This window comes from Alligator sinensis, unplaced genomic scaffold (genome assembly GCF_000455745.1).
Source record: "Alligator sinensis unplaced genomic scaffold, ASM45574v1 scaffold116_1, whole genome shotgun sequence".
Lineage (NCBI taxonomy): Eukaryota > Metazoa > Chordata > Crocodylia > Alligatoridae > Alligator > Alligator sinensis.
Genome location: NW_005841908.1, coordinates 3,469,751 through 3,480,148, shown reverse-complemented (window position 1 = coordinate 3,480,148; position 10,398 = coordinate 3,469,751).

The following is a 10,398-nucleotide window of genomic DNA, read 5'->3' as shown; positions in this document are numbered from 1 at the left end:
AGGTATTGTCTAGCTGGGTCTTAAAAACCTGCAAGGATGGAGATTACACAGTCTTTCTGGGTAATCTGTTCCAGTGCTTTACTAGCCTCTTCATGAGAGATTTTTTCCTAATATCTAACCTACATTTCTCTTTCTTCAACTTGAGAATATTGACCTTTGTTCTGACCTTTGTTCTGTCATCTGCCACAACTGAACAATCTAGCTCCATCCTCTTTGGAACCACCCTTCAGATAGTTGAAAGCTGCTATTAAATCCCCCCTCAATTTTATCTTCTCCAGACTAAATAAGCTCAGTTCCCTCAGCCTCTCTTCAGAAGTCATGGGCCCCAAGCTCCTAACCATTTTCACTGCCCTCTGCTGGACTCTCTACAAATTATCTACATTCTTTCTGTAGTGGGCGGCCCAAAACTGGACATAGTGCTCCAGATGTGGCCTCACCAATGCCAAACAGAGGAGAAGAATCACTTAATCTGCTGGCAGCACCCTTACTAACAGCCCAGCATGCCATTAGTCTTCTTTGCAACAAGGGCACACTCTTGGCTCATACCCACCTTATTGTCTACTGTAACCCCCAGGTCCTTTTCTGCAGAGGTGCTGCTTAGCCAGTTGGTCCCCAGCCTGTACCAGTGCATGGGATTGTTCCATCCTAAGTGCAGGACTTTACACTTGTCATTATTGAATCTCATGAGCTTTTTTCGGTTCAATCCTCCAATTTGTCTAGGTCTCTCTGAATCTTAGCCCTATGCTCCAGCATATTTACTGCACCCCTGAGGTTGGTGTCATCTGCAGACTTGTTGAGGGTGAACTCCATTCCATCTTCCAGGTCGTTGATAAAGATCTTGAACAAAACTGGCCCCAAGACCAACCCCTGGGACACTACACTTGATACTGGCTGCCAACTAGACATTGAGCCATTGCTTTATTACCCTCTGAGCCCAATGATCCAGTCAGTTTTCTATCTACCTTACAGTCCATTCATCTAACCTGTACTTCCTTAGCTTGTTTGCACAAATGTTGTGGGAGACCGTATCAAAAGCCTTGATGAAGTTAGGGTATATCATGTCTGTCCCGGGAGAGAACGGGGGGAAGGACCCCAAATAAGAAAAGAAAGTTATGGGGGACAGAACGGACAGGAGGGAGAGGAAACAAATATAAAAGTTGAAACAAGAAAAAACTACTCACTCACAGCAGGAGCCGCGGCGCAGCGGGAACAGAGAGAGAAGCCTGCGCGGCTCGTTAGCCGCGTCTTTATTCAGCTGAGACCAGCCAATGACATCACCAGCAATCACCGTCTGGCAAGAATAAAAATGGCCAACAGTGGAGGAAGAGAGAGAGGGAGAACAGACCCAAAGAGTGCGGGGCCACAAGACCCACTTCGGGAATCTCTCAAGGAGGAAGGAGCACGGGACGAGGAGCCAGAGGAGACTCCTGACGCTGGCCGTGACACCAGTGGCAGGGAACAGATCCTCAGTGCTGGAGACGACCCAGAAGCAGCCCCTGCAATTTGCGAAGGCAGCAGCAACAGGGGAAGCAGAGAAGGGCACGCGAAGACCCACACCATAACAGGTGGGAGTATTGGGAGCAGTTGGGAAGAGAAGGAATTCTCCCCACCGGGAGAGCTCCAGCAGGAGCAGCAGGAAGGGCTACAGAGAAGCAGGGCACTTACCCTGAACACAGAAAGTAGTCAGCCACACACTGAGGAACTACAAGGCACCCGTGTTGGGACGCCCTGGAAGGGAAAGAAGTGGGGCAGCACCAGGCTCATGGAGGAAGTGGAAAAGGAGGAAAGGATGACCCAAGCAGGAGGCCAAGGGTACACGGCCCCAAACAGGGGTCATCCCGTAGCTAGACCGTAGGGAACTAGACACCTGGTACCTTGACGTAAGGAACCAGGGAAAGGAGTTACTAAGAGTCCTAGCGATGCAGTAAATGTGTTGTCTTGTGCTTTTCTTTTGCGTTTTTCTTTTGTTTCCCCATGTGAAGGGGTTGAGAGATAGGAGGGGCTTATATAAATAGAATAATTGGTGCAAAGCCCAAAGGGCTTCACATAGGATTCAGGCCTTAGGGTGGGAGTCCACTCTAGGTGAGTACAGGCTCCACGATTGGGACCTCTGAACGTATACAACCCGTGATGGAGTAAGTGAATCGGCCTCAGGAGCTGATACCCAGGATGGGAAGGAACTAGAGAGGCTCCACAGCTATGTGCGAAGGGGTACATGGCCCAGAAGACTAAGCAATCCATCAAGGTGGCATAAGGTTGGGGTGTAGGTGTGGCAGAGCCCCACAGGTGACCGTCGGGCAGCCCGTGTGCCGCAGAAGGTCCCCAGGTAGTCAACCCTCCACTGGGAAACATTCAAAGTCATGGCAGGTGAGATAGGGGAAGACTATTCACGGAGGGAACATCTACTCGGCAGTTCATGGGAATCTGCAAGGCATACACCACCCATTGCTCAGACCAAGGCTGCACGTGACCGGGTGTTTGAGACCTGGCAGTCACAATGTCTACTGCTCTTCCTGCATCCACAGAGCCAGTCATCTCATCATGAAGGCAATCGGGTTGGTCAGGCCTGACTTGCCCTTGGTGAATCTATGCTGATGGTACCTAATCACCTTCTCTTCCAAGTGCTTAGAAATGGATTCCTTGAGGACCTGGCCCGTGATTTTTCCAGGGACTGAGGTGAGGCTGACTGGTCTGTAGTTCCCTGGTTCCTCCTCCTTCCCTTTCTTGAAGATGGGCACTAGATTTTCCCTTTTCCAATCATCCAGGACCTCTCTTGATTGCCATAAGTTTTTTCAAAGATACGGCCAGCAGCTCTCAATTGTATCAGCCAGCTCTGTCTCAGAGACTGGGACTGTGGTGCAAACTCTGGCTGTCAATGAGGGGGCACATGATGCTCATGATAGCAGTGCTGCTTCTGTACACTGCACTGGTCTTCACCCTCTTGCTCGGTCACCCCCCCAAAGCAAATTATCCACAGAATCCAGAGGTCCATACACATCTTCTTCTGGGGCTCCAAATGAGAGAAAGTGATGAGAAAAACCTTGTACAAGACAGAATGGACAGGGAGAGCCAATGAATACCAGATGTCCTGCTATTCCTCTGGGCCAAACACAAGCCAGATCTGCAAGCTGGCAACCAGGGCAGGGTCTAAAACAGCCTGCTTCATGAAGTATTTTGCAAGTCACATGCTACAACTCTGGGGAGTGCACATACTGCCATGCATGAGTCTAGCAGCTTGGGAACTGTTGTGATTCTGCAGAACCCTGGAGCAATTCTCTAGCAAGTACAAACTACAGGGGAAAGGCCCAATGACCCCATCAGGTCCAGTGGGGCTGGACCCAATGATCTTGCGAGGTCCCTTCCAGCCCTAATGTCTATGAAATCTATGAAATAATGAACCACTGCAAGATACAGGAGGTGGTGAGGAAGATAGACGTCGTGTCACCCGTGAACTTACTCCCTGCTGACAGCTGCCAGGCCGTGTGGGGGAGGATCTTCCACAAGGACCTGGAGAAGAAGAATCTGTCCATGTCTGAGTAGCATTCTTTTGCCTCCCACCTGTAAAGGGAGTTCAGGAGTAGCAACCAACACTGCAGGGCTGGCTGCATCCCTGCTGCCAGCCTCCCCTCCCCACACCAGGGGGTATAGACCACACCATAGGCACAGCCAGAGACTTTTCTTTAAGTCCCCAAATCATATAAGAATTGTCTCCCCTCCCGTGCTCTCAGCACCCTCTTCTTTCCCTTTATATGCCCAGCAGCATCTCTCCTTCACTCCCTCTGCTGTGCACCACTGCTGCTGTCCCCACTGTCCCTGGCTGGCCTGGGGGCAGGGGAAGCTCCAGAGCTGCTCTTGTCCCATTGCAGCTGGACTGTGTGGGGAGCCAGGCTCAACCAGAGCAGCAACAGTGGAGGCAGCAGGCATGTTCCCCCTCTCCGAGCCTGCTCCCAGGCTGGTAGAGAACACCTGGGGAGACCAGGCGGGGAGGAACCTGAACACTACTACCAGCCCTGTTATGCCACTGTAGAATCTGCTGCTGCCAACCCTGGCTCATGGACAGGCTCAGCAATGGGAAAGAAGAATGGGACTGGAAGGGGTGAAAAGGTACAACTGGGCATAGAGAGGAAGAGTTTATACTTGAACTGTAAACCTCTGAAGACAGGGCTCATCTTTTTGTTCTAATTTTGCCCACCACCTAGCACAGTGGGTATCTGGTCCATGACTAGGGCTCATAGACATTATGGGAAAATATAATTATTATATTATGATTATTATTATATTAGTAGTAGTAGTTTAGCTTAATGCATCAAGTTATCAGTGTCCTTGTTCAGATTTATTCATTTCTTATAGTATAAGAAGTTCAGTAATCTTTGCTGAGAAATCAGTTAAGAAGGCTAGTTGCGATTTGAGGATTAGTGAAGTGAGAATTAATGAGATTTTATTGTCATGCAACATAAGGGAGAGATGGAGAGTATAGTTTTCAGTTCTAAAATGAATCATTCTCTAAAATGATTTGGTCTAAAATGCAGAAGTGTGAGGCAAAAGAATGCTACTGAGACATGGACAGGTTCTTCCACTTACCTTTTTTCTACAGTCAGTTTCATACATGGGATAATAGGATGTCCTGCAATAGGACTGAGCCCAGCTCCTGCAGTTGAAAGTACTAACCTTTATTTTTTAAATATAACTATTAATATAGTCACAATCAAGTACACATTATAAATAAATAGCAATTTTAATAATGAATAAAGTAGTTCTAACAATTTAATAGTAATGAGTGTACTCACTAGAAACACAGTAGAAGAAAGTTATAATAAAAACACCAAGAGGGATTGTGAGCCCTGAAATTGTCTCAAACATTAGTTTTCAGTGACTTTAGGATTCAGTCGTCATCATCAAAATCTAGATGTTTTTATGATTCTTCATTTACACATTTTTATCTGTATCATCACTATATTTTTTCACCGCCAAAAGAAATACAGCATCTGTGACATTGATAAGGTTTCTTAAAAACAAATGAAAGACCCAGTTTGAAGACAGAACCCCTTTGTGCAGGCTTTATTGCAGTAGTTCTTCCATCCCTGCCCTCCTTGCTCAAAGGGAAAAGGTGCTAAAAACAAGGGGTTGAGATTCTCATACATACAGTTCACAGCAGCTGTAAGATCTGCGTCTGAAAAGTTAATTACAACAACTTACCTGACTGTGCTGCAGGTCAAAAATAATGGAGTGGAGGAGAGTACAGAGCACAGACAGGAGAGTGGTGGCTAATGCTTCAGATCTTTTAATGGGAAGTTTGCCTAAACTTGTTGTCTGATGATGATGATTCCCTTCAGACTTCCTGGAGGGATGGCTTTGCCCTAAATAAATTAAAATTTATCCTAAAGTATTTAGAAAGACCTTGAACTTTCTTTGAAATGGCTAGTAACCAAGCTGAGGGGGTATGTGTCTGTCACCGTGTGTTATTGATTGAAAGCATTCTGTGTTCCACTGATCAATACCTCCTGGTTATATTAATTCTACATCATTGCTATCTTTCCTTTTTATTAACCATAAACTCTTTATTAATTTTCCAGTTATGCTGAAGGGCACACATTATCAGAAAAGGTAAATTTATTCGTTTTCTCTCTCTCTCTCTCTTTCTTACCATATTAAAATGTGCAGTCCATATCAAGAATCAAAACCATATCAGTCGTAGCATAATTTTGTATTATACAGTATCTGATTTAAAAATCTAAATAATTATGCTACTATTCTGTTAGGGCATATTTTAGTGTCCATTTATGCTATTAATAGCTGCGTATCATTATTAATGTAGAAATGGTTTGCTAACTATGTTCTAGTATGTAAAGGATCAAATTCTGCTATTACTTGTATTGATATAAAACCATAGTGACTCCACCAGAATATAAAACATTATTCCAAATTGCCCTAAGTATAACTGACAAGGGAATTTATCTCATTGTTGGTACTAACACACATTTTATTTTTCAGTTCTTTTTATTATGATTCTATATTCAGACTTTTCTTCAAGTGGGGGAAATAAGGGGTTATTTTCCTGAAAAAAAAATCTGTCATTCCTTTTTTAAAAATATTAAATGTGACAAATATGAAATAATAAAACATATATTGATGCATGTTATGCGGAGTATGCATCTTGCATCTCTGGGGAACTGGTATTTCTCATAATTTTATAGCTCTACAGACAGTCCTTGACTTACAATGGTTCGAATTATGACAAACTGCAGTTACGATGTTTGTAAATTGACATCTGGGTTTTGAAGTTCTGACATGGGTTTCAACTTTATGACACTGGATGCTGGATATAGGTTTGTCAGTGCAAGGGGAGAGGGAAAGAAAGGGCTGTGGGGGTGCAGATCAGGGCCCCAGCAGGAGCTGGGGGCTAGGGCTGGAACAGGGGGTGAAGCAAACACTGCCCAGCTGGGGCTGTTTCGGGCTCTGGGAGCAGGAGCTATGGGTGGCGGGAGAAACCGCAGCTTGTCCGGCTTCTCTCCTGGCTGCCCCCACCAGGGCAAAGCAGGCAGTGCCAGGGCTGTGCTGGACAACCGCTGGAGAAGCCACAGATCAAGCCGCAGCTCGTCCGGCTGGTCCCCCGGCTGGTCCCACTGGGGTGAGGCAGGTAGTGCCAGGGCTGAGCCAGGCGGCTGCAGGAGAAGCCACGGCCTGTCCAGCGGCTCCTGCTGCTTGTCCAGGAGGGCATGGAGCGGGGTGAGGGAGGGACATGTGACCCCCAGATCTGGTCTGATTGGGGTGGGGTGGGGTGGGCTACGCTCAGGGAAGATCTGAGGGCACATGCCCCCGCCCCCCATGCCCTTCCAGACACGTGGCCAGAGCAGCAGTATGCCGCTTGTCTGGGAGCCATTTGCTAGGCTGCTCCTCTGGTGCTCACTCATCACTACCACTACAGCACTATGATACTGTACCTGTACTGAATAAAGAATAAGTCCCAGTACTGTACCGTACAGTACTTTCAACAAGTTCACTGCACTGCCCATGAGCTGTTCAGACTTCCAAACTTTTTCCAAACTGCCCATAATAATGGCAGAAAAGCATAAATCTGGTGGAAGTGATGTTTCTTCTTCTAAGAAACATAGAGCAATTACTATGGAAACAAAAATGGAAATAATTAAGAGGTCTGAAAAAGGTGAGACCTCAACTGAAATGGGTAGCGCTTTGGATATTCCCCAAACGACTGTTGTGACCATCCTGGAAGACGAGGCAAGAATTCAGGAGCATGTTAAGGACTCGGCTCCTATGCACTCAACTGTGATAACTAAGCAGTGTGTTGGACTTATTGTTCAGGATGAGAAACTGTTAATCATTTGGCTGGAGGATCAAGATAAATGCCGTGCTCCTGTGAGTTTAGGCATCATTCAGGAAAAGGCCAGGAGTCTTTATGATGATCTAAAGAAACAACAAGGGGAGAGTTCTAGCACTGAGCCTTTTACTGCAAGTAGGGGGTGGTTTATGCGTTTTAAAGCCAGGGCCAATTTTCATAACATCAAGGTCTCAGGTCAAGCTGCCAGTGCTGATGAAGAGGCAGCTTATGCTTTTCCTCAGACATTGGCTGAAATAATTGAAGAGAGTGGCTATTGTGCTCAGCAAGTTTTTAATGTTGACGAAACTGGACTCTTGGAAAAAAATGCCATCGAGAACCTACATTGCCAAAGAGGAGAAATACATGCCAGGGTACAAAGCTGCTAAATATAGGCTCACTCTTTTGCTTCGTGCCAATGCTGCAGGTGACTTTAAATTTAAACCTTTACTTGTGTACCATTCAGAAAACCCCACAGCTTTCAAGGGACATCCCAAGGCATTTCTCCAAGTGATATGAAAATCCAATCCTAAGGCATGAGTCAATAAGAACATTTTTGATGATTGGTTTAATCATCATTTTGTGCCAAGTGTCAGGGATTATTGCAGCAAAAACAATCTTGCATTTAAACCGTTGTTAATCCTCAATAATGCTCCTGGTCATCCAACCATCCTTGATGACATGCATACTGACATCAAAGTGGTGTTTCTCTCCCCCAGCACCACCTCATTGTTGCAGCCTATGGACCAGGGAGTAATTGCATTCTTCAAGGCCTACTGTCTTAGGTGCACATTTGCCAAGGCCATCAGGGCAATTGAGAAGGAAGGTGGACCAACTCTGAAGGAATTCTGGAAGGGCTTCAACATTTACCATGCAGTTAAGAACATTGGTGAGGCATTCAAACTGGCTGAAGGGTCATACTCAGAGGGTAGTGGTGGACGGGTCTTTTTTGATACCTGGAGGGAAGTGGGCAGTGGAGTCCCCCAGGGCTCGGTCCTTGGGCCCGCACTGTTCAATTTCTTTATTAGTGACTTGGACGATGGGGTAAAAAGCAGCCTGTTTAAATTTGCTGATGATACCAAGATTTGGGGTGAGCTGGGCATGCTAGTAGGGAAGGACAGATTACAGTAGGACCTGGACAGGTTACAGGGGTGGGCTAATGAAAATAGGATGGGTTTCAATACTGACAAGTGCAGGGTGCTGCACTTGGGCAGTAGGAACCAGCAGCACACCTATAAGCTGAGAAACTCCCTTCTCAAGAGCATGGTGGCAGAAAGAGATCTTGGAGTCATTACTGACTCCAACATGAACATGGGCTGACAATGCGAGGCCACGGCCAGTAGGGCTAACCGTACCTTGTTGTGCATCCGCAGATGCATCTCAAGCAGGGCCAAGGAGGTGATCCTCCCCCTCTATGTGACACTGGTCAGGCCGCAGCTAGAGTACTGTGTTCAGTTCTGGGCGCCGCACTTCAGGAGGGATGTGGACAGCGTTGAGAGGATCCAGAGGAGGGCCACCCACATGATCCAGGGACAACAGGGCAGACCCTACGAAGAGAGGCTACGGGACCTGAACCTGTTCAGCCTTCACAAGAGAAGGCTGAGGGGGGACCTGGTGGCCGTATATAAAATCACCAGGGAGAACCACCAGGGTTTCAGAGAGACCCTGTTCCCCCTAGTGCCCCCTGGGGTAACAAGGAATAACGGCCACAAATTGTTAGAGAGTAGGTTTAGACTAAACATCCGAAGGCATTACTTCACAGTCAGGGTGGCTAGGATCTAGAACCAACTTCCAAGGGAAGTGGTGATGGCTCCTACCCTGGGGGTCTTTAAGAGGAGGCTTGATGTCTACCTGGCTGAGGTCATGTGAGCCCGGTTTTCTCTCCTGCCCAGGGCAGGGGATTGGACTTGATAATCTACAAGGTCCCTTCCGACCCTACTTCTATGAATCCATGAATCTATGAAGTCAAACAATCAAATTTGAATGATGTTTGGAGAAAATTGTGTCCTAAGTTTGTGTCTGACTTCCAAGGTTCTACAGACACTGTTGAAAAGGACCAAAAATGTTGTTGAAATGGGCAAAGAACTCAACTTAGACATTGCACCAGAAGAAGTTGATGAGTTGCTGGCATCCCATTCTGAATAATTAACCAATGAGGACCTCATTGAATTGGAACAGCAAAAAGTGGCAGAGGAAGAAGATGCACCCACTGTTGAAGAGACTCCTCAAAAAGTCTTGACAATAAAAGTGTTGGCTGAGGCATTTTAACATTTGGAAGCTGCCAGGTCCCTGTTTGAGGAAAATGGCCTCAACATTGAACACAGTGCATCAGTGAATAGGGGCATATCCAGCATGTACAGCTGCTACAGAGAAATTTACATGCAAAAGAAGAGAAGATTGGTCTAAACTTCTTTGCGCGCTTTCTTTAAGAAACCAGGCAAGACTCCAGGAAAACCTGCAGCCAAGACTCCTGAGAAGACTCCAGCCAAGATACCTTCAAAATGTCAAACCAAGAACCCTTCAAAAAGTCCAGCAAAGTCACCTCAAAGAAGTCCTTCCAAATAAATATGATTGCTATTTACAATATAAATTCATAAATAAATACATACAGACAAGTAATATAGCTACATTTATTTATTTTATATAACTGATTGAGTACTATACAAAATTCTGGGTTATTTTGGTTGAAAATAGGGTATCAGGCCTTGGTTCAGGAACAAATCCCCCATTTATAATATTGTTTCCTATGGGAAAATTAGTTCTGAGTGATAACATTTTGACTTAAGATGCGGTTTTCAGGAACCAATTGTGTCGTAAGTCTGAGGACTGCCTTTATAAGGAAATACTTGTGAACTGTTCACCAAAAGGATGTCATCTTCTGTTTAGAAAGTGTGTAGCATGTTGTGAGTGCTACCAGAAACAGCAATAATGTATGTAATAAAACAACACAGTCACCAAACTACTTTATTTAAATTGAATTTGAACATGAATCATGGGTGACTGGTGCTACCTTAGTCAGGGGGGGCACGTGCCCCCCCCCCCCCCCCCCCACCACTACAGTTGTG